The following is a 26,461-nucleotide window of genomic DNA, read 5'->3' as shown; positions in this document are numbered from 1 at the left end:
AGTGCGTAGTATGTAGAGTGGTATAAATAAGTCACCGTCCATATAAAATTTTAGTTTGTACTGAATTCGCTGGTGCTATTTATGTAGCCTGTTCTAAAGCTAGGCAAATATCTGGATGAGTTGATGTTCCCCCTGGAAGACCTGTCTACCCCCCAGGGGTACACTTAGCCTTAGTTAAGTGGCACTGGCCTAGGTACTTTGTTAGGTGGGCGCTAGCCCAGACGTGGGCAAACTATGGCCTGCGGGCCACGTCCAGCCTGCGGGACCGTCTTGCCCAGGCCCTGAGCTCCGGGCCGGGGAGCCTAGCCCCCGGCCCCTCCCCCGCTGTCTCCTCGCAGCCACACCGCCGCGCTCTGGCCTGCTGCTCCCGCTGGGCAGCATGGGGAGCACGGCTGGCTCTGGCCGGGTGCCGCGGCTGCGAGCGCCTGCTGCTGGTAAGGGGGCAGGGAGCGGGGGGATTGGGTAAGGGAGCGGGGGATACTGGGGGGCAGTCGGAGGAGAGGGCGGTTGGATGGGGCAGAGGTTCTGAGGGGGCAGCCAGGTGATGGGCAACAGGGAGGGTTGGGATTGGGAGTCCTGGGGGGCCTGTCAGGGGCGGGGATGTGGATAGGGGTCAGGAGGGCAGTCAGGGGACAGGGAGCAAGGGGGGGGTTGGATAAGGGGGTGGGATCCCAGGGGGCAGTTAGGGGCAGGGGGTCCCGGGAGGGTGTGCTCAGGGGATGAGGAGCAGAGGGCGGTTGGATAGGGGGTGGGAGTCCTGGGGGGCTGACAGGGGGAAGGGGTGTGCATAGGAGTGGGGCAGTCAGGGGACAGGGAGCAGGAAGGTTGGATAGGGGGCAGGAGTCCTGGGAGGGGGCAGTCAGGGGACAAGGAGCAGGGGGTTTGGATGGGTTGGGAGTTCTGAGGGGGGCAGTGAGGGGGCAGATAGGAGGCAGGGGCCAGGCTGTTTGGGGAGGCACAGCCTACCCTACCTGGCCCTCCATACAGTTGCACAACCCCGATGTGGCCCTCAGGCCGAAAGTTCGCCCCCCCTGCGCTAGCCTCTGCTGCTCCAGCTTGCCAAGAGTAAAACAGGTAACGTTGGCTAGAACCTCAGCTGGTATCAAGCAGCCCATGCAGTCAGCTGAACTGAAGTCAATGGATCTATGATGATTCACCCCAGCTGAGGCACTGGATGCCTGAGAATAGTTAAGTGCAGGAGCCTGGTTGACCGTAGAACTTGTAAAGGGTCTGTTTAGCCAATGTGTCTGGCTCCCTCTGTGAACCCAGGCAAAGTAGAGCAGGCATGTCTGCAGGAGATGTGCTGTGAGAAAAGGAGCGTCTCTGACAAGGTTCCTGGTGTTTCCTGCTCACGGCCCCCTCAGGAAGTGGAATATGTGGCAGCAGTGTAAAATGAATAAACAGCAGGAAAGAGGTTAGCTAAAACTTTTCAAAAGCTTGGGAAGGGATTGAGTTTAGCTTTAGTTTGGCATGACAGTTCACTGGGGAGGGGGGTATTTTAATGAAATCAGTTTGCCTGTCCCTTAGAACTGACTGTGTGCATTTATATTCCAGATAGGCCTGACCCAAAACTCTGGCTCTCATCACTCACAAACAGGTGGGTTTGAAATCTGGATTAGGCTTTGTGAGCCAGATCCACAGATGATGTAAATTGACCTGGTGTATCCTCGCCAGTGGGAGTGAACCTGGAACATCTGGTTCCAAAAGACCCTTCTCTGTTAGGCCTGCTCTACTCTTAAAATACAGAGCTACATCACTCAGGGGTGTGAATTCTCATAGGAATAGCTATACTGACCAAACCCCTGCAGTAAAGGTGACTGGGTCTATGGAAGAATGTGTCCATTGACCTAGGCACCCTGCCCAGGGATGAAACAGTTCCTGCTGTTGCTGTATGAAGTATCTACAGGGCAGCAATGAGGTGGCATAGTTATGCAATAGCAGTGCTGCTGTCGTAGCCAGAATGTAGACAGGACCTTAGCCAATGCTGCAGCAGGCTCATTAATTTCTCACTATGGCCTTGCCACCACTAACGCAGGCCAGAGTGGGTGTGGGTTATTCTAGCTCCAGTGAAGCAAATGGGGTGATGCCAATTTACCGCAGCTGAGGAGCTATTCCCTTCTCTTGAACCCATTGCTAATTTATACGGCTGTGTTAGTAATGAGCCATTCAAATGGCATATTTTCCTGCTGCTAATGGCTGGAAGATGGGTGGCTGGCTTCTCAAAGAGGTTTCACCACTGTATGCTAAGCACAACACATTTATGATTCAAGATCAGATGCTGAATAAGTGACAAAACAGCTAGCTACTAAAGGGTAAAGTCGCACCATTCAGTGTATGCCACATATTTGTGCTGATCAGGTACCGATTCTATTTTCTGAGTCCTCCTGCTAATCAGCAATAATTCCCCAGCTCTGATTGGGAAGTAGCCTTGTTGCTTTTTCTTGAACTGCATCCAGGGGCCGCTCGCACAAGGAGATTACAGAATTGTTAGTACACACGCACACCACAGTGCCCTCTCCAAACAAGGACCTAGAGTGTTAATAAGTAAAGTAAACAGTGAAAGGTTTCACTCTGAGCCGATGGATCTCCTAATAACCAAAACCTTTCAGAGTCAACATTTGCCATCAAAACAATCTGCTAAGTCAGGCACATATTTTTTCCCCTCAATCTCTTGGACTAACTGGTGACCGCTGTTGTGTGTTCATGCCTAATCTCACCACAGAAATGGCACTGGAGAATTAAACAAAGCTCCATAAATACCACACCTGGTATTTTCCCAACCTGCCTGGCAAATGAGTTTGCAAGGGGAAATCCAGAGAATGATTGTGGTTCACTGAGGGTTAATGTATTATTATTTTTGTAACCAAAAAAACAGACTAACCTCAAATGGGGTCACTGTAATGTGCTGGGAACATGCTGACCAGGAGATTAATTCAGCCACAGGCTAGATCTACACTTATGGCCGTGTACAGAGCACTGCACCTCCAGCTAGCATGCATAGAAGTAGCAGTGTAGATGGGGAGACACTGCTTAGGTGGGTCAAGTAGAAACATGCCAGAACCCCTGGGCTATTCCACTACACAGCTCTCTGCACACCCAAGTAGTTCCTCCCACCTGTAATGTTAATTTTTAGGAGTGTAGTGTCCGGCTGCCTCTCCCCTGCCACAGCCTTTCCAAGTTGTCTTTTCTACAGTGGGAGAAAGGATCTGGCCAGGGCAGTTGTCAGAGCCTTTCAGTGATGTAGCCTGCCTGTCTCTATGGAATGTAGCAACTACAGGTATCCTAGATGTCACCGCAAGTGTAGACAACGCCAAAGGTGAAACTGCCCCCAGGCTCAGAGAATCCATCCCTGGTTCTGTGCTGGGCCCAGTGCATCTCGCGACAGGACACTGGAGCTGAGGGCTCAGTGATGTACCACTAAAGCCAAGGAGAGTTTCATGCCACAGACACAGGCTCTAAATCAATGATGAGTGGATGGATACCATTCACCTACACAGGGCACGGCCTGCTCATATCTTTGCAGGTGCAAATTGAACTGATACAAGACAGAAGCCACTAAACATCACTCAATAGCAAAGTTTTGGTCATTCCAAACATGGGCTGGATTTGACCTCGCAGCCCTGAGGTGAAATTCTCTAACCCATCATTCCTCAGTAATCTCGGACTAAACTGCCATGTGTGTTAGAGTCTGGGAACAGAGGGAGAATGTTAGTGCTTTTCCCTTTAAATAGGACATTTTAAAAAAAATTGAAATTCACTGCATGGCTTATTCCATTTAGAGAACTTTGTAGGAAAAATATAAGCATCAGAAGGAATGCCTGATGGGCGTCTTATTTTGCATCTTGATATGAAAATAAGATGATGGTTCATAAGGCCGTAGGTAGAATCTCACTTTTTTTAAGGTTTCAGCCAACACTATCATATATAATTCTGGCAACCTGTAATTCTAGCAATGAGATGTATCCAGCAGATGTTCTGTTTCTGCACAATATAGTTTGTTGTTCTTACTGTTCTGTATACAGATTACATCTATCATTATTTATTTGTATTCCAGTAGTGCCTACAATTTGCAAGACATTGTGTGCACACCCACAAACACATTGAAAGACTCAAGGTGAGCTTTCAAAAGTGCCTAATGAGCTTGTGTCACGGAGTCCCCAAGCGATACTTGGGAACTGCTCCCTACAAAGCCAGTCAGGACTCTGCTGAAGTCTCCTCTCTGTGAGCAGACTGTCTTCAGGGCAAGAAGCTCACATGGCTTCCACCTTCCTGGGTCTGACCTTTGGAGCATTCAGCATCCCCTGACCCTCCGTGTGCTTCCCACAGCGAGTCCACCCTGGCAGGGTCCTGGGGAAGCCACAGGGTCCTGCACCCCCACTTTGCAGTCAGACATGACTCTCAGCCAGCCAGTAAAACAGAGGTTTATTAGATGACAGGAACATGGTCTAAAACAGAGCTTGTAGGTACAGAGAACAGGACCCCTCAGCCGGGTCCATCCTGGGGCCCAACGAGCCAGACAACCCTGTCTGCCCTCACTCCTCATCCCCAGCCAGCACCAAACTGAAACCCCCTCCAGCCCCTCTTCCTCTGGGCTTTGTTCCTTTCCCAGGCCAGGAGGTCTCTGATCTTTTTGTTCTCCAATACCTTTAGCATCCCCTTGCAGGGGGGAAGGGCTCTGGCCATTAGCTGCCAGGAGATAGAACGTCGGCCATTTATGTGCACTGGACCTTTGCTCTGCAACAATCTCACCCCCTAGAGACTTAAGACATGCATAGGGGAAACTGAGGCACCCACACAGTATTCAGAGGAAACATTAAGAACAGCCCCACTTCATCACAGCTTGGAAGAACAAGTCCCATTGACAGTCAAAAACTGGGATTTTTAAAGATGTTTAAGGGATTTAAGTGCCCAAATCCAATCATTTTTCAATGGAATCTTTGTGCTCCTGAATCTCTTAGACACTTGAAAAATCCCACATTCCTCAAATCAAACAATTCTCAATCTAAGGTTGGGATTGTCAAAGCAATCTAGGGGATTTAGACACTATTAATTGAGTAGAAAATGTATCTAACCCCCCTTGGCCACTTTGGGAAATCTCAGTCTAAAGGCCTGAGCCAAAGCCCGCTGAAGATGGAGGAACCATTCCCATTGACTTCAATGGGCCTGGATCAGGTCCTAAGAAGCTGCATGATATGCAAAGGTTGACAAAGAGGGATGTAATAAAATATGTATGTATTTTGCATACATTAACATTTTTACAGATGCTGGGCCAAATTCTGCAGTCAATTTCACAGATGCAAATCCAGAATAACTCTTTCGACCTCAGTGGGAGTTGCTGGAGGCTTATTGTTTTCAAAATCAGGTCTATTAAAAATCCCCCCAAAATTAATCAAATACTTTGGAATAACAGGGGGGAAAGTTCAGGGTGACTGATCTCCTCTGAACAGTCTTTGAGTGATACGAAAAGCGAAGTGATTTATTGCAGATAATGCCATATGCTTTATATGCCCAATCATGACTAATCAACCCATTGTGCAGACAGGCCCTTAGATGTAGGAGTCTGAGGAGTGGTGTCGCTTAATATATTTTAGGACTTGTCTATTTGGGGAAATTGACCAGAATAACTATTGTAGAATAAGCTGTTCCTCGATGGCTATCCTCGAATAGCTTCCAGCACAGCCGCTCTAGAATTATGTGACTTTTAGCTTATTTGGCAATAGCTATCCCAGTGACTTCTCTGTGCACACAGGCCCTAAAATACCTTACGCGAGATCACCTCCATCTGATGGCTGATAAATGCCAGTTGTCATTGAGAACTCTGTATGTTTCACAGCTTGTAGGCGGTGTGAAGTGCTTCTCCTTTTCTGTGAATTTCCAGGTGACCAGGCTGAACTGAGCAAAAAGGGGCTGGCTTTCTCTGTAACGGATGTTCCCCTTGTTAGACGGAGGACGTCCCTGAGACTGAGATGTTTTGCATCTCAGTGGATCTGGCCATGCATCAATAGAAAATAGACGTGCTAAATATATAAAACAGCCTCTTTTTTTCCCCTCCGTGCATGCTGGGCCCAGAAGATTCTATCCAAGGAACCTTCATGTTAATGTTAAATATACATAATATATATATTTATCTGAAGATTAGCTTAGCAGAGTAGTTAAAACTAATCTAACAAGACACATTCGACCCCGAAAACAAGAACAAATCCAGACACAGACGTTCAGAACTCGGGATATATGACATATCCAAAGTCTTACCTCATTTTGCTCTTGGGAGTTTCTCCGTACACAAAAAGCAGCCATATACTTGCAGTCTAAAGAGCATTTATTTTGACTGAGTGAAACAAGAATAAATATAGTAAAAGAAGTAAAATCTTACTGACCAAAAGTGCTAAATAAGACGAAGGAATCACTATTATTATTATTTTATTAATGTAAACTTAAATTGTAAACTTTTTGAGGCAGAGAGTGTCTTTTTAAATGGGTTAGCACAATGCCTAGCACAATGGGCCTTTGATCTTGACTGTACCTCCTTGACACAAATAATAATGACAGTGAGGTTATAATATAGTAACAATATGCTAGGAATGAGCTGCCCTGAAACATAGGGAGGTGGGAAAGGATACCTAGGTTTAAAGACTGAGAGAAGAATGAGATCTAATGGGGAAAGAAGCCATTTGATTTTCAGGTTTCTGAGCGAAGGTGTCATGAGTAGTGGAAAGCTCAATGGTAATAGATTTTTAAAATTACCCTTCACTCCTCCCGGGCATAATTTTAATTTAAACGTAATAAAAACTTAAAAGGGAAAATTAAGATGCTGGAAGCAGTTAAGCAGCCTGTCTGGAGACATCTGCAAAATGGTTTTACTCCCAAGCAAATACAAGGAAACTGTGGGTGGTTGGTTGTATTTTTTTTTATTGTCAAAAATAATAACGCCTGCCATTTATACGGTGCTGTTTTCAGCCAAATCCTTTTCATAGATTACTTTCAAAGCGGCCCAGAGGTTGATTTATTTTTAAACTCTGTTCTTGTAACCCTTTTTCTCCCAGCGGCACAGCATCCTTTCATCATGGCAGCAGGCTATTGAGAGCTGAGCATGAGGTTATATATTTTAAATAGGGGCCTGTCTGCTGCATCAGAGTGTAGCGGGAGCATGATTTTTTGCCAGCTTTGATCCTTCTGTATGTCTGACTGTTCACCCTCTCTGCTTCAATGTGCAGGGAGCTCTTTGGGAGACTTCCTATCTGCAGCCTTGTTTCCACTGTGCCAAACTCAGTCCCGGGTGTAACGGCAAGATGGAGTTACACTTGGGCTGAACTGGGCCAGTTGTGCTCTGGGCAGGCGCTGCAGCAATGGATCTTTCCCTTCTGATACCTTTAAGCCACCTTCCCCCACCCACAGCACATCCAGGTGTTGGTGGATGTTCTCTGTGCATTCACCATTTATAATCTGTCTCTTGCAGTCGTGTCAGTGGAGGAGAAATCTTCCCATGAGGCCCATGGATTCAACTTCCCCTGACCTCCCCTAGCGGGCACAAAAATCAAATGATCTGGTTGTTTCCTTCAGTGAAAGATGAAGACAAAGGGGTATCCATTTCCTATCTGTATCCTCTTCTTCTTTGCAGGAGGCAACAGGATTCTTGCAAAGAATATGGCTGCTACGACACCTGGCATGTAGACATGTCCTTTGGTCTGAGGATCTGAAAGTGCTTCACAAAGGTTAGTCAGCAGCGTTCTCATCATTTTTATGGGTGGAGCAGGAAATGAGGCACAAAGCCTAAAAGCTCACAGTGCAGATGAGGTCCCATTGATTTCCGCTGGAGTTGCAAGCATGTTTGTATTGAATGGCAGCATTAGGCATGGAGAATTTAAATGAGTAGATCAAGGTTTTTGAAGTGAAAGTGGCTGTTTTGCAGCAGTCTCTCTAATGATTCATATGTTGTTATTTTTTAACATGACAGGATACCAGAGGGTTCTGGAATAGGGATGCAGAGCTATTTTGCTGACTTGCTGCAGCAGCCAGATCAAGTAGGACTTTTTAGCTCCAATGTAGGGATGCAATTTCATGCATTCCAAACAACCTCCAATATGGAGAACTTGGAGATGCTCCAAGGACCCTGGGCTGACGTAGGCTCAGGTTCAAGGATGTTTGCAAGAGAGATTTGAAAACTTTCAACATCAATACCGTAAGCTGGGAAGATGCAACTAAGAGGCCATATTGGATGGCTATGCTGCACCAGGGCTGGTCAAAGCAGCGGAAGGGAGGTGGCTGAGAGACAGGAAGGTGAAGAGAGCAAAGGAGAAAAGCACAGTGATGTGCCAGCTTCATGTTCTGACCCTGTGCCTTACGCCCACATTATCTGTCAGCGGTTACTGTGTGTCACGACGGATTTCTTAGCCACTCCCAATGCTGCGGCGCCATACACAGTAACTGAGCTGCTTTGGCGCTTACTCCATTGTCTTTTGAGTCTGATAGTTGCCATAAGGTGTGTACCAGGGTTGAGCGGCCTCCAAAGGCAGAGGGAACAAGGGGTAAGGATAAGCCATAGGCATAAGGTGGTTTGCTATTTATGTTAACTATGATGATGATGATGATTCATTATTATTCCAGCAGTAGTGCCTTAGGAGGCCTTTTTATGCTCGGTGCTCGGTCAACACACAGGGAGAGACAGTCCCATGCCCAAAGAGCAGATATTCTCCCTAGACCAGAGGCAGCAGGGGAACCAGAGGTCATACAGGTCAGCGGCGGAGCCAGAAGTAGAATCCAAGCCTTCTGGGTCCCAGTCCAGTACCTGGTCCACTGAACCACACTGCTGCAATAACTATAAAGGCAACCCCCCAAAAGACTAACCAATGTGTTAATGCGTTAGGGGCAGAGGAAGGACTACAGTGAAATAGCCCAGTCTAACCTTGCTTTTGGTTACTTGATCCCACTTAAATAAATACATAAAACAAGCTAGGAGAAGCAGCAGCCCGCTCCAGATTTCTGGGGATTTAAATCAGGCTGAGTCAAGGATGTCTGCCAATTGCACTGACAATCTGTTCTATACCCCAGCCCCCTGCTGGGCCAGGAGGCAGGCTGAGCAATAAAATGGGGAAAACTATGTGAAATTAACCTCAAGAGCCTGATTCTCCTCCCACTCACATCTGTTTTACACCACTGTGCGGGGAACTCCACTTTATTCCAGATTTACATGACTGCAAGGGAGAACAGAATCAAGCCTGACTTCCACTCCCAGGAGCTGAGAAATCCAATCCCCAGGCTTTAGTGCCTTCCAGGAACCCACCCCTTTGTATTATATGTCTCAATATGGTCTCATACAGGAGGCAGGGTTATAATGAGGGAGACCTTTATGTATCATATAGGTTCCAGTGTCATGAGACATCAGATGTGTTACTAGTGGGATTTTAGCCTTTGGCTTCTACTGTTGGTTGGGCACAGGGTTCACCTTCATTCTCTTTTCCTTAATTGTCTTTTGCGTGTGTGCTATTAAACAGCTGCCATGTTTTACCCTAGAGGTGGCTGCATTTCAGCAGTGAAGGGAGGTGATTTCTGTCGGGCACCCTCTGGGATGGGAAGCACAGCATGGAAGATTGTCAGACCCCTTCTTGTTACTTTATGCACCCGGATAATTGGCTGCTTTCCTAATGGTTAAACAAATTAAGACACAAGGAAATTAATGTCCCACCGCCCTTTATGTCCCCAGGCCAAAAAAAAGAACAACCTACAGAAAAAGGACAGGAGAATGAGGAAGTTTGAGATTTACCTTGCTAGGTTTTCAAGTCTGCATTACAGAAGACACAGAGTGAGGAGTGAACAGCGCCTCTAACCACATGGCTTCTGATTAGGGTGACCAGATAGCAAGTGAGAAAAATTGGGACAGAGGGTGGGGGGTAATAGGAGCCTATGTAAGAAAAAGCCCCAAATATTGGGACTGTCCCTATAAAATTGGGACATCTGGTCACCCTACTTCTGGGCATGTTTAGGGCAGGGGATGCGGAGAGGCAGGGACTGCCACATAGGCAGGCTGCCTCTCTGTGTTGCTGCTCTCTCCATTCAGGAACAGGAGTTCCATTGGTTTACAGATTTACACTGATGTAAATGAGAGCAGAAATTGGTTCTCACTTTTTTTTTTTTAATCTTTTCAGAAGGGACTTTAAAGACAGCGGGGTGGGGGGGGGAAGGGAGGGAAATGGAGAGGCGGTGGAGCAACGGGATTTCTGTGTGCGTCATTGAGAAATACCCAGCTGAGGATACTGATAGTTTATATTCCTTTTGCACCTCCCATCCGGGGGTCTGTGAGGGTGTGTCTACATCGCAACGGGAGCAAGCCGCCCAACCCAGGTCGACAGACTGGTGTTAGCGGGGCTTGCGCTAACACACTAGCAATAGCTGTGTCGATGTTGTTGTTTTGATATAGTGGCCCGGGCAGGAGCTCAGTCTCTCAAGCCCACCCAACCTGCAGCAGCTACACAGCTATTTTTAGCCTACTGGCTTGAGCCCCGGTAAATGCAGGTATGTCAAACCTGGCTGAGACACTCACTCCCAGGTGCAGTGTAGACACACCCTAAGAGAAGCTTACTATGTCTCTGTTGGAAATGTAACTGCTTCCTCAGTTCCCCCTTCTTGTTGGTTGGGTAGCTTATATAGGCTGGCATCTTTCCCAGAATCCCTTGCCAGCCTCTAGTTCACATGATCTTTTTGAATGACAAGCCCCAGAATCCTGGAATTGGGCAGAGCTGGACCCCTCTTAAAGGGCCAGGTCATTGTGGATCAGGGTCTCAAAGCACTTTATAACGCCGGGTGCATTTAACCTCATCACACCCCAGTGCGTTATTACACACCTCCATTGTGTTGATGGGGAAACTGAGGCACAGAGCAGTTAAGTGACTTGCCTAAAGTCACAAAAATGAATCAGTGGCAGAGCCTGGAATTAGAACTCCTGACTCCCAGTTTGGAGTTTTAATTGCAAGAATTAAATTTCTCTCTGAAGAGAAATTTGCAGACCCGCAACCAATTAATAACCACTGTAAAAGGATACTGCACTCTAGAAATGCTGATGGAGCACTTACAGAACTCATGGAGGGCAGGGGGATCGCAGCTTAATTAATTTAGGTTTGGAAAGCATGAGATCCTTGGATGAAAGGCTTTGTATAAATGCAACATGTGGTTAGTACTAGTAATATTATCTATTCTAGCTGTGTAGATGCAGTAACCCTAGACCAGTACCAGTGCGAGTCACTGCAGTGACACCTGCCAAAAGGAAAAGATTGGGGCCTGATTCTTGGTTGCACTTATGGCCAATTTGCCCCACTCTGGCAACATAAAAGGGACTCAGAGTGGGTGGAAATGGCTCTGGGAGATTCTCTCCCCCACAAGTGCAGAGATGGTGTGTGGCTCTCTTCTGACTGCTTCCTCTCATTGATGTAAGGGTTGGCTTGGGTGTGGCTGTAGTGCACTGTGGTTACTCTCTGCTTTCTGGGAAGCACCCTGTAAGTTAGAGCAGCCTCGGGCCTGCTCTATCTGACACTAGGGGCTGGACAGGGCCATGCGTGGCCCCAGAACAGAGGGAGTGGAAAGGAGGCTTTGAGTCATGTCACCCACTGGTGAGTGTGTATTAGAAGTCCCCCTGTGTGCTGATCCACAGAAGATACGCATTGCTATAGCCTCTAGCTACAGAGCCGTGGCTTTTTAGCCCACGTTTCAGCACCTCACCCATTCAGCTCCGGAGATCCCTTGTTCATTCCCCATTGTGTTGGCCAAGAAGGCGATTGTCACGGTCACCTCTGTGCTGCTTCTGCACGGCCCATGCCCCAAGCTCAGAAATGGAGTAACTGAAAATGCCTCTTAGAGGCTTTATCTTCCTCTGTAGGTGCATACGGGGGATTTGTACTGTCCTTTGTAATGGACTCTGTTTGCAATGTCATTAAAATTCCCCTGTTCTGCTGCAAGGAGCTTCTGATTGTGCCTCATAGGAGCTGCTTTTTTCCTCATTCGTCAGCATAAAAAGCCTTGTCACTTCCCCACAACACGGTGGCCTATTCGGCTATTTGTCACACTCATCCTCTGCTTATGCCAGGCCCCCTGCTGCCTGGCTTTGAAGGAACCCTACCCAAAGAATCATGCTCTTAACTGAGAGCTCTTCCTTCCTGCTGAGCTGTGGCATGTGGAGATCACAGGAGCCAGTTTTCTGTCCCTGCCTCTCTCCTCTGAGCATCAGCCGACGCTTGGCAGCCAGGCTGAGCGCTAGCGATCTGGGGCTTGTTCTCTTCTTATTAAGATCCTGCATCTCAAAAGCTTTTGCGTGAAAATGCCATGAGTAGAAGGTGTATCTTGGAGAAACAGGTTGGGAAGTGACAGACCGTCCCAAAGCTCCTTGCTTGGGCTAGGCTGAAGCATACGGCCCTTGCATACACGGATTGCTACTGTCTGCTGTTCAGTGTAATTGCTCATCTGGCTAACAGCCCTTCCAATTCAGATGTTGAAAAGGAGCTGCTGGCGACACTTACCGGGTTGCAATCCCTCCCCTCCTTGCTGTCCTAATTAAGTTAAATATAAAGGTAAAACATTAAAGACGCTATAATAGACTTAATTAGACATTTATAACCCCCTGTCTAATCTGTTCGGGCATTCGTAAGGCAAATAAATATAAATGAGCCTACGGAGGATGAGTTGCTAGAGGTGTGAGTAATAAACATATATGTATCTTTCTCTGCAAGTGACTTATTCAGAATGGACTTAAACTAGGCCTTATGCTCCTGAAATGTCTTGCAGTTCTGGGTGCAGTGAAATGTGGTGTATGAATCTTTAAACCTCCCAAAATAGCAAGTCAGGACCCCTCCCCGCCAATCAAGAGTGGCTTAAAAATCATGTTGTTTTTTTTAATGAAAGTTTGTGTGTATTCTAATTTGCTTTCTGTTTTTTGAGCCTTTGGAGGGCGGGCACTCTGGTCATGTTTTCAAGTGCTTCACTGCAACCAGGAGCGTAAAATGTGCACTTCTTTTATTTAAATGAATGATGAGATGCTCGTGTAATCACTTGACTCCAGGAACTGGAGCTTTAAGTAAAATACCAAGTATTATTTATGAGAGCAGGTAACACTCTACCTAGCTGCTGGGACTGCAGCCATTTTGCTCTCATACAAATCCCACCATCTTAAGAGCTGCCAGAGGAAGCCATTTTCAGTGCACAACTCAGTTTTATTGGTCCTTCAAAATGCAGGAACTGTTACCTATTTTTGTGTGCTATCTATTGGCACCTTATCCACTCACTGTGTGTGTGTGTCCAGATACAGAGCACAGATGTAACACCTGTTACAGAAGAGATATAAACATTCAGGGGGCCCAATTAACAGCTCCCTGTAGCCTCCAGTGCAAAAGACACCTGAACAAGCTGCAGGAGCCCCCTCCCCCGATGAATTTCCCCTGGTGGAGACTCTTCTTGTGTGCTCTTCCCCAGAAGGCCGTGGTACAGGGGGTGTTCCAGGGTATGGCTGAATGTCTTTTGTGCCCTTGCAATTCAGATGGCCTGGTGGTGACCTCATGGCTGCCTTAACCTGCAGCAGGAACTCTGATGAGCTATCCCTCTGCAGTCCCAGAATTAGGCTGGGGCAAATCCCGGCACTGAGCTCTGCACCAGACAGAGATGATTCCAGGCCTAGGAGGACTGATTCTCCTCTTGCTTATTCCAAGCGTTCACAGGTTTGACTCCACTGGCCTCGGTGGAGTTACTCCTGATTTACACGGGTGTGTGTGACCCGAATCAGGCCTCTACTCTTTGCACGCACATCCTGCTTTACCAGCAGCTTGCCTGTGCACCTGGGGTGGAAATCTGGCAAGAGTGGACTTTGTGGTGTGATTTTTGTGCCTCTGGTCACAACCTGGAAGTACTGATTCAGCACATCCATATCCCCTTGACACTGGAAGTGAGTAGGGAGGAATGTACAATGGGCTTGAACCAAAATCCAAAATCCATTCCCCTTCCCCCACCCCCACAAATTATACAGATTATGTAGGATGAGCCCAGCTGGACTCATCAACCCACATGACCTTAGAAATCAACTTCTGTTTTCTCCTGTACCTTCAAAATCACAGAAGCAAGTGAGCAGGTCACCTGAGGGAGGATGGTCTGTAGTGAGAGGACTGGAAAGGGACTCAGGAAATGGTTCGCTCTCCCACAATTTTCCTGTATTACCTTGGGCAAGTCACTTAGGGGCTGGAACTGGGGGTGCTGCCGCACTCCCTGCCTTCAAGTGGTTTCCATTATATCCAGGGTTTATGGTTTGGTTCAATGGCTCTCAGCACCCTCGCTATGCAAATTGTTCCAGCTCCCCTGCCTGTGCCTCAATTCCCCATCTGTAAAATAAGTATAGTGCCCCCTTTTTATCTGCCTCACCATTTAAACTGCAAATTCTTTGGGGGTTGGGCCCATCTGTCACTTTGTGTTTGTACAGCACCTAGCACAATGGGGCCCCAATCTCAGAGCCTCTGTGTACTGGCATCCTACAAATCACAATAATAATTAGGCTCCTCCATTACTTTCAAGTTCAGAGGCAGCCCAGGATCAGAGCAGGGTGCTGCTGGTATGGTAGAAGGTGAACTAACAGAGCACAGTGCCTCCAGTAACGAACTGTTTTGCTTTCTGCACTTTTTAGGGCATCCTCCAAATGAATCCATATTTAAAAATGCACAGGTAGGCGTGCCCAGTGCAGCCGATCACCTGTCTGCTCAGGCTGGTATTGCTCGCCTCGCAAGTGGGGCTGGAACATCTGACGGTGCCCCAGACAGGTGGGTTTTTGAAGGATTTGTATGTGTATGCGCCCATTGGCTGTTGCTAAGATATTACAAAGCTGGGCGATTGAACCAGCTGTAAGGTGAAAAGAAAAACAAGGTACATCATGCAGACAGTGCTGGGCAGGGAACATCCGCTTTGACCAGCAAAATCACTCTGTAAGCTGCAAGATTGCCTATGTCATTTTAATGCTCAAAGGTGGTTTTTAAATACATCATTTCTCTTGGCTCTTTATGCATATGGCAGGTTGCACCCGATGGGCCTGATTGAACATCACATTGTGGGCCCCTGTGTGCCACCTAAATGGGCGCAAAGGGATGTAGGGTAAGACCCCAAGGAATGCTCCACAACAGTCCTGGGTGGAGGGGGATTCTGGAGGAGCTGGGAATGGAGCAGGCTCAAAGGACGAAGGGGCATAGCTGCAGAAGACCCTAGCCATTCTGTGCCTGTGCAAAGATCAATTGGAGACACTGTTGCAGGGTCACTCAGATGTGCCCTGGTGTTTATACCGACTCCCATGGTCCCTTAAGAGGGGATACCCCAGCTGCATTGCCTTTGTCTCTGCATTGGCTCCTGTGATTGGTCCTGCTTTGAGCAGGGGGTTGGACTAGGTGACCTCCTGAGGTCCCTTCCATCCCTGATATTCTATGATTCTAGGAGTGGATTCTTTCCTATAACAGTGTCTTCCTGTAGTACCCCCCGCCCTGGTTTAATGACTGCATTAAGGTTAATGCCCTTGAAATACTATTCCAGAGAGAGAGGCACCAGGCTGGAATGGGCATTGCTATTCTTCAAAGAGAATTGGTTTAATTGCAGTGACATTACCAAATAACTCCAGCCACAGAACTGGATTGGGTGTGTGTGTGGAGGTTGTTTTTGTCTTTTTTTTCTCCCTGTTGCCTTGTTCAGTTCATTTTCTTGTTTTGTCTCGAACAATAAACTGATCAATGAGCATCTGCCATCGGCTCATCAAGCTAATTGCAACTAGTGAAGTGAAGTTACCGAAAGTCTGAACTGTTATGGAAATTACATTTGAGAAGAAAAAAAAGTCTGGAATGAGGTGTGGGGGGGAGAGGGAGGTAACACTGGTTGTGTTCCGTGCAAGCCGCTGGAATGATTAGGTAACCTTTGAGCAAAGTAGTCTCATGGGAGTAGAGCAAACACAGCAGGTGATAGAATAGGTTGAGATCCTTCACAGGCTAAAGAAAAAGACAGAGTTGCCAAGAGCCATTTGATATTGATTAGACCAGGTAGAGTCACTCACATTTTCTCATTGTGTAACTTCCCCGGAAGTAGCAAAACACATTTCTCCTTCTCTCTTTGCTCCCGGTATAAATCTTTCTTAAATGGGAAGCATGATATAGTTAGGAAAAACGTGGTTATTTGGAACTCAACTGCATCTGTGCTTCTTAGCGATTGATGACCATGCGAGGCTTGGGTGACCAGACAGCAAAAGTGAAAAACCGGGACGAGGGTGGGGGGTAATAGGAGCCTATATAAGAAAAAGATCCAAAAATCGGGACTGTCCCTATAAAATCGGGGCATTTGGCCACCCTATCAGCAAGGCCAAATTACACAAACACACTGTTGCCCTGTTAGGTTCTGGTGGCTTCTGCACCAGAACACAGGGAGGCCCATGAGGGAGCAAACTCTTTAAAGGGATCCTATCCTCTTTCCATATGCTACAGGAAATAAGTAAGGTCTCTCCCTATAACTATTGGTTGGGAAGAGGAATCAGGTGACCAGATGTCCTGATATTGGGAGCTTTGTCTTATGTAGACTATCTATTGTCCCCCACCCCCATCCCAATTTTTCACACTTGCTATCTGGTCACCCTAAAGATGAGATCATGAACAGGGAGCGCTGTGGTTAATTTTGACTGGAGACTGACAGTGAATCAAGAGCTCCTGGGGCTTTGGGGGAGGTTTGGATTCAGACCTTTTAGACTATAAGCTCTTTGCAGCAGGGGCCGTCTTTCCGGGGTGTTTGTACAATGCCTAACCAAAGGAGCCCTGATCTTGTTTGGCTCCTTAGGTGCTACCATAATATCAATAATAGATGGTGAAGATCTGGATCCGTGCTTTGGGCCCTCCTTGTGCAATGGGCTAGATCAGAGGTCTGAATTTCAACGTAACAGCCATTGCCACAGGTCATGGGCTGGGATTGACTCCAGGACCTTCATCACCAAAGCACAGACTCTGTTAAATGAAATAAAAGAACAGCTCCCATTCACTGGCAGTAGCCATAGACTGTTATCCTGTGTGCAGATGAGCGGGTAGCAAGGGATGCCATGCACTTCTCAAGCATATTATGTGAGCACCCCTGAAACTCTGGGAAAGATCCGGTCTAGAGCCAAGTTTTGTTTGTGTCAATTTCTATCGCTGAAAGAATATGTTCAAATGAGGCTCTGTCAGTGTAAGTTACATGGCTCAGCACTTCCGCTACATAAGCCCGGGTGGGTCAATCTTAAGGTCAGCACATGGAGCTTAGACATCTGACTTCTGTTCCCAGCTCTGCCACAACTTCACTGTCACCTTGAGCCAAGCACTCCTTCTCTCTGTGCCTCAGTTTCCCATCTGGAGAATGGGAATGATGATCCTTCCCTACTTCGTAAGAGTTAAATCCATTGAAGACTGTGAAGTGCTTAGAGTTACTGTGTTGTGAGGGCCATATAAGTACCTAGATAGATGTGCAATTGCAGGACTGTTTGATATGCAGTGTTCAGCCCATCATTTCAAAACTATTCTGCCTGCTGGGTGTTGTGGTTAAAGACAGTAGTTGCATCAAACTGATCCATTCAGTTAGACTGGATAAATGTATTTAAAAACTCAACTTTTCTATTAGGATTAAATAGCAATAGGGAATAACATCACCGTTCTGCACCTTAAAGGCATAAGCGATGTTCTCATGTTCAGAACAGATGTAGGGAGCCAGGGACTGCTGGAAAATCATTCACGGTTTAATTTTGAAAATAAGAAAGGCCCTTCTGTACAGGTTGTACTGGCCTGAGGACTATTTTTGACAGACTCCGTCAAGCTCTCACTGAAGGTTCAGCTGCAGGTATATCTAGGTTCACCAGATCTTTAAATGAGCGAAGGATTAGAAAGTCTGATTTACTCTAGTGCAGGAGAGGCCAAAAGATCTGAGATAGGTTATGAATTCTGATAGATTGGCTTATTCATTCGAGCTAAGTGTGGCATAAGAAAAAAAAATAGAAGGAAACCGTGTACTCTTTGGAACCCAGAGTGGATTAAATGATAGGGTTTTGAAATGAATAAATGTATTTATGTAACCTAACGTTCATACACTGTTAAGTGCATAAGTCTGCTCTGTATTTGAAATTCTGCAGCACCTCTAACATTGATTCACATACAGTCCCAGGGCAATCACCCTACTTATAACTATAATAACGTTTTTTGTTTTTACAATGGCTCTGAAATGCATTCAGGTCAACTAGTGCATCTTATTTTTCCTCTGAATTTGTAGATCAGTGTATGAGAATCACAGGCCCCCAGTCACAGAAGCCGTGGGCCCCAGTCACCTTATATGGTTACAATGTGTTTCTTAGCCTGGCGGGCAGATGAGACCAAAGCACGTTTTAAATGTGTCCCCGACTCATTCTAAAAACCATGGAGGTAATTCAGGTTCTCAGCCTGATTCATGGGCATGGCTAAAATAAAGTTCAACTCTGTTTATAAGACCAGTTCACGTTTTAATGGCACTGGGCCCATTCATTTTGTGACGGGTCTCTGCAAACACAGTAGATTTCCGAAGTCTTGATGGAAAGTGACGTGGTGTTGGAAGGAAGAAATTAAGAATTGGTTAGTCCTTCTCTTGGGGCATGTCAAATCCCTTAAACAATATACATGCTAGAAGTGGGTGGAAACACGGGGGAGGGGTTTCTAGGATAAATTTGATCTTTTCAGCAAATATTTGAGTAGTACAACATGCATAAGAACAGCCATCCTGGGTCAGACCAATGGTCTATCTAGCCCAGTGTCCTGTCTTCTGACAGCATCCAATGCCAGATGCTTCTGAGGGAGTGAACGGAATAGTGATCCGCCCCATTCAGCCAAAAACTGAAATATTTCCATTCGGAAATATGTCCGGTGACTCATCAGAGTTGTAGTTTGGGTGACTCGTGCTCCCAATCTCTTCTATAAGCTGGACTTCCTGGTCAGACTACATGTCCTATTATGCCACACAATCTCCCTTCTTGGTGAGGGGAGACGGTGCATCATGGGAGTCCTTGCTTGTGGTTCATCTTGACGGATATAGTCTGACCAGGCTATGGAGGTGAATGGGAACATGATACAACTGAACGACAGCTTCCATTGGTATGGCAGCAGCCTCGCCAAATCATACTTTTGGAGTTTGTTTTTTGATGAAAAATACAAATTTTCCATGGAGAACAGATGCTTAAACTCTCATTCCATCTAGAAACCAATTTTCAGACAAAAAAACTCTTTCAACAGAAATTTTTCATTTAATCCGGAGTTATCAGTGCCACTTCTTGGCTAAAGCCAATATTTCCCTGCCTTTCAAATAATTTCTGGGTGTGAAAGGCTCTTTGTCTTACCACGATGAGACGGCAAAAACTTGTGTGGTAGTTGTGGTTTTGGTCTGTGAATCCTGCTTTCTTCTCATCATATGTTCTATCCCGGGATGGATGAGCTTTTTAAGTATATTTGAAGGTTATGACAGACACCTGTAAACAGACAGATATTGATAAAAATGTGTCTTGGAACCAGATAGCTGCCTTTCTTGAAATCCAATTACTGCTGATGGCGACTAGCCCAGAACTCCCAGCAAAATGAATTGAACCAAACAGGGATGGGGTGCCCTTAGAGAGTACGTGATAACAGCCTTATTTTCCTTTCTTTTGCACTGGTGTAACTCCTTAGAGTTAATGGAATTGCTCCTGATTTACACCGGACGGCAAGAGAAGAGAATCAGGCCCTACGCCTGCTGATAGGTTTGCTGTGGGCCTATTGGACCAAGAGTAGCAGTGGAACAGTACTGAGGACAGTAGCCAAAGCGCGAGTCTTGCCAGCTTCTCTACTCACTTTCCAAGAGGCTTGCTCCAAAAGAGACAGTTCAGCATGAAAGATTCCTATTTTTTGCTGCACTATAAATCATTTTGAAAAATGTACTGGGCAAAGCAAAATAGGAATTAACTAGGTTCATGAAGATCTTATTTTCAAAGCAGATCTCGTTGGCATGGGATAGAAACACATAACCCCAAGGTTTTCAAAGGGCTAGTGATTTGTAGTGATCCTCATTCCTAGGCTCCAACGTGGGACATCTTTAAATGGGCCTGATGTGCAGAGGGTGGGTGCTCAGCACTTTCTGGAAATCAGGCCTGGTTAAAGCTTCTTAGCTTGGACACCCAATAATGAAAGCATCTAAAATCAGTTGTGTCTCTTGAAAATCTTGGCCAATGTAACAAACTTTCCAGTGGGCAAATGTTCCCAGCTAGACTCAGTTTGTGGAAATTTGGACCATGGAGGGAATGGTAGATTGGCAGAGGCCCTGGGGGATTTTCGCCTTCCTCTGCAGCATGGGATACGGGTCACTTGCTGGAGGATTCTCTGCACCTTGAAGTCTTTAAACCATGATTTGAGGACTTCAATAACTCAGACATAGGTTAGGGGTTTGTTACAGGAGTGAGTGGGTGAGATTCTGTGGCCTGCATTGTGCAGGAGGTCAGACTACATGGTCATAATGGTCCCTTCTGACCTTAAAGTCTATGATTCTATGAATTTCTTGCTAGTGCAATATTGACGTATATGTCATGTGCACAAGTGAACATTCAATTTGTTCCAGCTGAGAAGATGTAATTCTCCATCACTTGCTTGTCCATAAGCTCGAGAGGATTGTTGTCATGTTGGCTACGTCTATGCTGTGATCTAGGATGGTGATTTCCCAGCTCAGGTATGTGTACTCGCGGTAGCTCAGTGAGCGTGAGTATAATATTGCTGCAGTCGCACAGACAGCAGGAGCAGCCATACCCACAGGGTTTGTACTCAGCATGGCTGAGCAATGCCAGCACTGCCCCTGCCCCTGCCAGGGCTGCCATACTGTTTATACTCCCGCTAGCGCTCATTGAGCTAGAGCGGGTATGTATACACTGCTGGGAATCAGACCCCTAGTGTAGATGGAGCCTGCGCGTCTAGTAGAGACTGCAGCCATTGTCCTAATTAGGACGGATTTGTGCAGAGAGATGATCTTCATGTTTTAATGTCAGCTTGAAATGCGGTAATAGCAGAGCCCACAGAATTAGGTGAAAGGGTTGGAGTAGCAGAGCAAGGTGAAAGTAAGAGGGCTTGGAATAGGACAGGAAGGACAGCCTGGTGGTCAAGGCTCAGGTGATCTGGATTCAATTCCGAGATCAGCCACAAACATCTCAGTCACATCATTTAGTCTAATTAAATGCCCCTGCCCCCTGCACCCATATAGACTAATGCTTTCCCTGTCTATCTTGCCAGTTTAGATTGTAAATTCCCTTAGACAGGGGCTGTGATGAGCAGTGTCTAGCACGATTGGGCCTTTAGGAACTATTGTCATACAGACAATAATAAGGAAGCCAACCTATCCACACCTGAGGTATGTACAGTGTTTAGCTAGCATTATCGGCTGGTGCATACTCCCATCACCACGGGACGTTAACGCATCTAACTTCCCATGGTGGATGTGCAGAATGACTTTGCCACTTCACGTCAGCTGGGGAGATAACGTGTTTCATCTCTGTGTTTGGAAGAGGTCACTAACGTCATATCTTTGTGCAGGGGTTCTCAAACTAGGGATCGGGACCCCTCAGGGGGTCACAAGGTTATTACATGGGGGTCATGAGCTGTCAACCTCCACCCCAAACCCCGCTCTCCTCCAGTATTTATAGTGATGTTAAATATATTAAAAAGTGTTTTTAATTTGTAAGGGGGGGTTGCACTTAGAGACTTGCTATGTGAGAGGGGTCACCAGGAGAAAAGTTTGAGAGCCACTATCCTTGTGGAAGATATGAAGGCACCTTAAGAGGATGCTAGCCTGGCTCCATTCATCACGGAAAATAACTTGGTGACACCGTAGACAGACAAAACGCTTACATTTTGATGCCCATTATTGTACACACCTAAAAATAATCATAAAAGCATGCTCTTGAGAACAAAGCACTCTTAACGTCAGGGAATATGTCGCCATTAACAATTGAATTCGCTTCTCTGCTAACCTCCTCTGAGTGCTCCTCAAAGGTTGTGAATGTAATATCTGTGTTTGGTATTAGGGAAAATCAAACTAAACAGCTTCATTTACCGGTAGTGCTTGGAAACACCAAGAAAGGGAGCTTAATCTTTTCGTAGGAAAACATGAATCAAAAGCTCCACAGATTTTTTTTTTTTTTAATTTTGGTATTTGAAGTGGAAGTTCTGGGTTCTAATTCAACTCGCGAGCTGAATTTTCTGCACTTGGAGAAATGGTGCTATTGTAAGCTCAGAAGCCAAGGTTGAAGTACAGAGCAGAGCGGAATGAGAGCAGTATTCAGATGCAAGTGTGGCTTTCAGAGAAGAAGCCAAACTGAGGAGAGGCCATTCCCAATCACACTTCATCTGGATCTCTCTCATTCCCTCTCGTATGAGCTTGTGTTCCATGCAGGTGCTTGGTTTCTAGCTTCATGTTGTCAATAAAACCCAACTCGCTTGTGGCAAGCAGGGGATTAATGCAGATTTTAAGGACTATATTTAGAAGTAATTTAGCTATCATCACTCAAAGGGGAGGGGAGATCTGAGATGCTTATTCATACCAACTGTATGTTCTATGGATAGAGAGATTTATTTACCCTAACCAGGTCTCTTCCCATCATGCTTTCAGACCTCAAACAAAAAATGGTCTCCTGAGCAGCAAAGACAAAAGGAGGCTGAATTTTGGTGAAGGGAAGAGCAGGGAGGCAGGAAGCTGGCTGGCTAATGAGACAGACCACTAAAGTTGGACTGATAGCATGGGAGCAAGTGATACATACCATGATAAGCAGAGGGAGAGGAGACAGCTGGGTGACAGTATTTTTTTTTCTCGTGTTTTTTGATGATGCAGGTGTTCAGTGTAGGGTTGTTGTTGTTGCTATTTTTATAAAGCTTGCTTCCAAAACAAGCAATGAAGCCCCTTGCTAGAAGTTACATTTATCTTATCACCACTAATTTAAAGAACAAAGGGGGTTTATTAGTTTAATAGATATTTTTCTATTTTATGATGGTGATGGTTACCCCTTTTGGCCCCCATGGCCAGATAAAATCGGGGGTCTTGCAGGTTGTTCCCGTTGGGAGGAGAAATTGATCGTAGCCTTTCCTGCCATCTTGTTTATTTACAAAGAATGTGCAAAGTCCTGATCCCCTGAATGCAGGAGGTACCAAACAATTAAGCAGCAGCTTGCTTGGTCACAGACCAAACCTCTCTCAGCCAGTACCTGCTAAAACTAACGCTCTAGGCTTTTCTCAGGGTTGTGCTACCAGCTGCTGCTTCAGGCTGTGTCTCGCTTTCTGCCCTCTCTGTGTCTGTCCCCTTTTGTGCACCTCTTTCACCCAGATGGTTTGAATTCCTGAGCAGATTCACATATCCCTTGGTTCTGGGCAGTGAAATGTGCTTGACTGTCTCTTACAGCTATCTTAGATGAAGGGCAGAGGTTAAACCTATAACAATATTATTATTTTATACCAAGGAGCCCCATTGTGCTAGGAGCTGTACATACATATACTAAGAGATGATCCTTGCCCTGAAGTTTACAGTCTAAATTGACAAGACAGGTGGGAGAATGGAAATATTATACCCCCATTTTCCAGATGAGGAGTTGAGGCACGGAGGGAGATGAAGCGATTTGCCCAAGGTCACAAAGGAAATATGTGGCACAGCCAAAAATCCAACCCAAATCGCTTTGAGTCCTGTTCCCATGCCTGAACCTCCTTTAATATAGAGATGGGGCTGCCATACTGGAGAGCTATATCTGGGAATTAAGTCTGAATGTTCTGTATCAAAACTCTGGAGAGCTGTTTGTCACTCTCTGGGCTTTTTATCCTGCTGGCAACAAACTTGGCAAAATGGTTGTGGCTGGAAAGGACACCAAAGTGGCCATTTATTGTTGAGCGTGTGTTGTGGGTAGATGCTGCCACATTTTCTCCACTCCACCAACCTGGCCAGGTCTCTATGGCTTGCATTATATGAGGATCTGACTTGCTTGTTGTATCATATGAGGACTAGAGATGAAGGATAATTTTGGAGTTAAGACACAGAGCTGGGACTCGAGATTCTCTCCGCCACAGACTCTCTGTGGGACTTTGGGCAAGTCACCAGATCCCTCTTTTTCCTCAATTCCCTATCTTTAAAATGGGGGGCGGGGGTAGGAGTTTGCAATATTTCCTTTCTGCCACTCTTTGTCTGTCCTGTCTATTTAGACTGCAAGCTCTTTGGGGAAGAGACTGTCTCTTACTGTTTCCCTAGAATGGAATACAATCCAGTGGGGACCTGAGGGCAGGAGTCGAAACGGGAGCGAAATCCACTGGGATAAAATCCCCAAGGGATTTGGGACATGATGATGGGGATTACAGCAATATGGGTTTGAGGGCACAGATGTGCTCAGTGTCGTGCAAAGGTGCATGGATTTTTGATATACACAAGTAGGCCCTAACCCTTTGGATATATGTCCCCCTGCTAGCTTGACCTCCACCTAAAGGTCTTAAATGATTGCTCCCTGTTCTCTCCCCCGCTTCTTGCATTTCCCGAGAAGAGATTTCATTTCAGATTGCACTGCCAGAGCCTCACACTTTTTAGGGGCATTTATCAATTGGAATTACCAGAAACAATCATTGTGCTGTAATAACACAGAGCGCTAGGGGAAGGAGATTCATTGCAAAGCTGTAATTCCGCTGAGGGAGGGTATAAACCATGAGAGGGAAATTTGAACAGTTCAGCAGTAATAATGAGCACTTATCCTAGTACTGCTCATCCAAGGATCTAAATCTTCTTGTCAAATGGTAATTCCCTAGAGTTCACAATCCCACTGTCGAGTAGGTTTTAATAGACCTTTCTTACAGATGGGGAAACTGAGGCACAGAGCAAGGCAGTGATGTGTCCAAGCTCATACAGCACGTTAGTGTCAGAGCTGGGAACAGAACCCAGGAGTCCTGACTCTAGTCCTTGCTCTCAGTGGAGAATAGTCCTTTCAATTATATTGCAGCTCTTCCGTATTCAGATAATACAATTAAATGACTTACCTTAGGTCACTCAGGAAGTCTGTGGCACAGCCAGGAATTGAATCCAGCTTGCCTGGTATTCAGGCTGTTGGCTTCACAGTGAAACTGTCCTCCTTCACTGACTTCTGTCGGTCTACACTCATTTACACCCACTGAGAAGCTGGCCCACTAGCTGTAACACAGTCTATTGAACACCTCTAGATAATTTAGAATGGAGCTGGAGCTGGAGCTGGGGGTGGGGAGGGGAGAGGGCTAGGGTGAGGAACTGGGTGGTGACACCAGACCAAAGAACATTATTCATTCTAAGACAGGGGTTCATGTTTATTACAGTGATTGCCGGGGAGGGCTGATTCCTACAACTAATTGCAAAATTTTTCTGTAGATGTAAGCAGTTGATTAATGACAGTTAGTAATTAACACCATGGAAACAAGGTCAAACCCAAGAATGAGACCCAATAAAAGTCACTTTCCCAGAAGTCATGTCAAAATTAGTGCCAGGGAGCAGCTTTTTAAAAATAAATAAATGAATGAAATAGAGGCGACTGATGATGAGCTGTCTGACTTATGTAAATGCACAGGTATCTGTGGGCTTTGACCTTTTTGCAGATGCAATTTAGCATTCAAGACACTACTGTCTTGCTGCCAAAGTCAAATTAGATGCTTGCTACTGCAACTGATAGCTGATCTCCAATCTGCGCCCAGAATAGGCAGTACAGCAGGTAGGCAGAGCTGTTTGCTACAAGAACGGGAAGCCACATCTGAAATACAAAGAGCTTGAAGGGTTGTGAATCAATTTCTGATTAACAGTACACTTCATATATATATATATATATATATATGGTCCTGATCCTCGGCGATGGTGCAAAAAGGTTTAGGTGGGAATGACTTTCTGGGGCAATGCCCCCATCCCTCGCTGACTGGCTTACTATCAGCATACAGGCTGTCTTCCAGCCCTGCTCCCAGCCTCCAGGACAGGGAACAGACCGAGGATGTAGCCCCATGGCAGCTATTCTCGGCTTCCTAGGGTCCACAGGGGAATCAGAACCCAAGGTAGAGCAGCCCTGAAGGCATTTTAACTTATGCCAGAGGCGGGAAGGCCCCAGAACAGGTGCAAAGGTGGCTTCCCTGCCCCAGCACAAGGAAGCAATAGCAGAGAATGAGCCCCTGTGTGTTGTGAAATGGATTGGTGAAAGGCTCTGCACAGACAGGCTAATCCAACCCCCCTGGAGATCATTGGGAGTCTGTCCATTGACTTCAGTAGACCATGGATCAGGCCCCCAAATGGCCCTATTCCTTCCATTTGCAAACTCCATCAGATCCACGTAAGGAATAAAATAAAATGTTCTCCTCCACCAGGTGGTCTAAGTTGCTGCCGTTTGCTGGAGGCTGCTCTACTTCCCAAAGAGCCATGGCGATGTTCCGGGGGGGAGCGGGGGAGCCGATCA

General features: G+C 46.2%; 1 protein-coding gene across 1 annotated transcript in view; it reads left to right on the top strand.

Annotated features, from left to right (window-relative positions):
* Window positions 1-1,564: 1,564 nt before the first annotated feature.
* The window catches only part of CSMD2 (CUB and Sushi multiple domains 2), a 607,094-nt gene continuing 582,197 nt past the window's right edge, over window positions 1,565-26,461 (top strand). Inside the window, exons 1-2 of the mRNA XM_039511298.1 lie at window positions 1,565-1,597; window positions 7,619-7,712. The gene's annotated coding sequence lies outside the window, so the exon portion shown is untranslated. The remainder of the gene's footprint in view (window positions 1,598-7,618; window positions 7,713-26,461) is intronic.

The sequence above is a fragment of the Mauremys reevesii genome, linkage group 23 (assembly GCF_016161935.1).
Source record: "Mauremys reevesii isolate NIE-2019 linkage group 23, ASM1616193v1, whole genome shotgun sequence".
NCBI classification, from domain to species: domain Eukaryota; kingdom Metazoa; phylum Chordata; order Testudines; family Geoemydidae; genus Mauremys; species Mauremys reevesii.
Note: the sequence above shows the minus strand (reverse complement) of the source record. Positions and strands in the feature narration are given on the sequence as shown.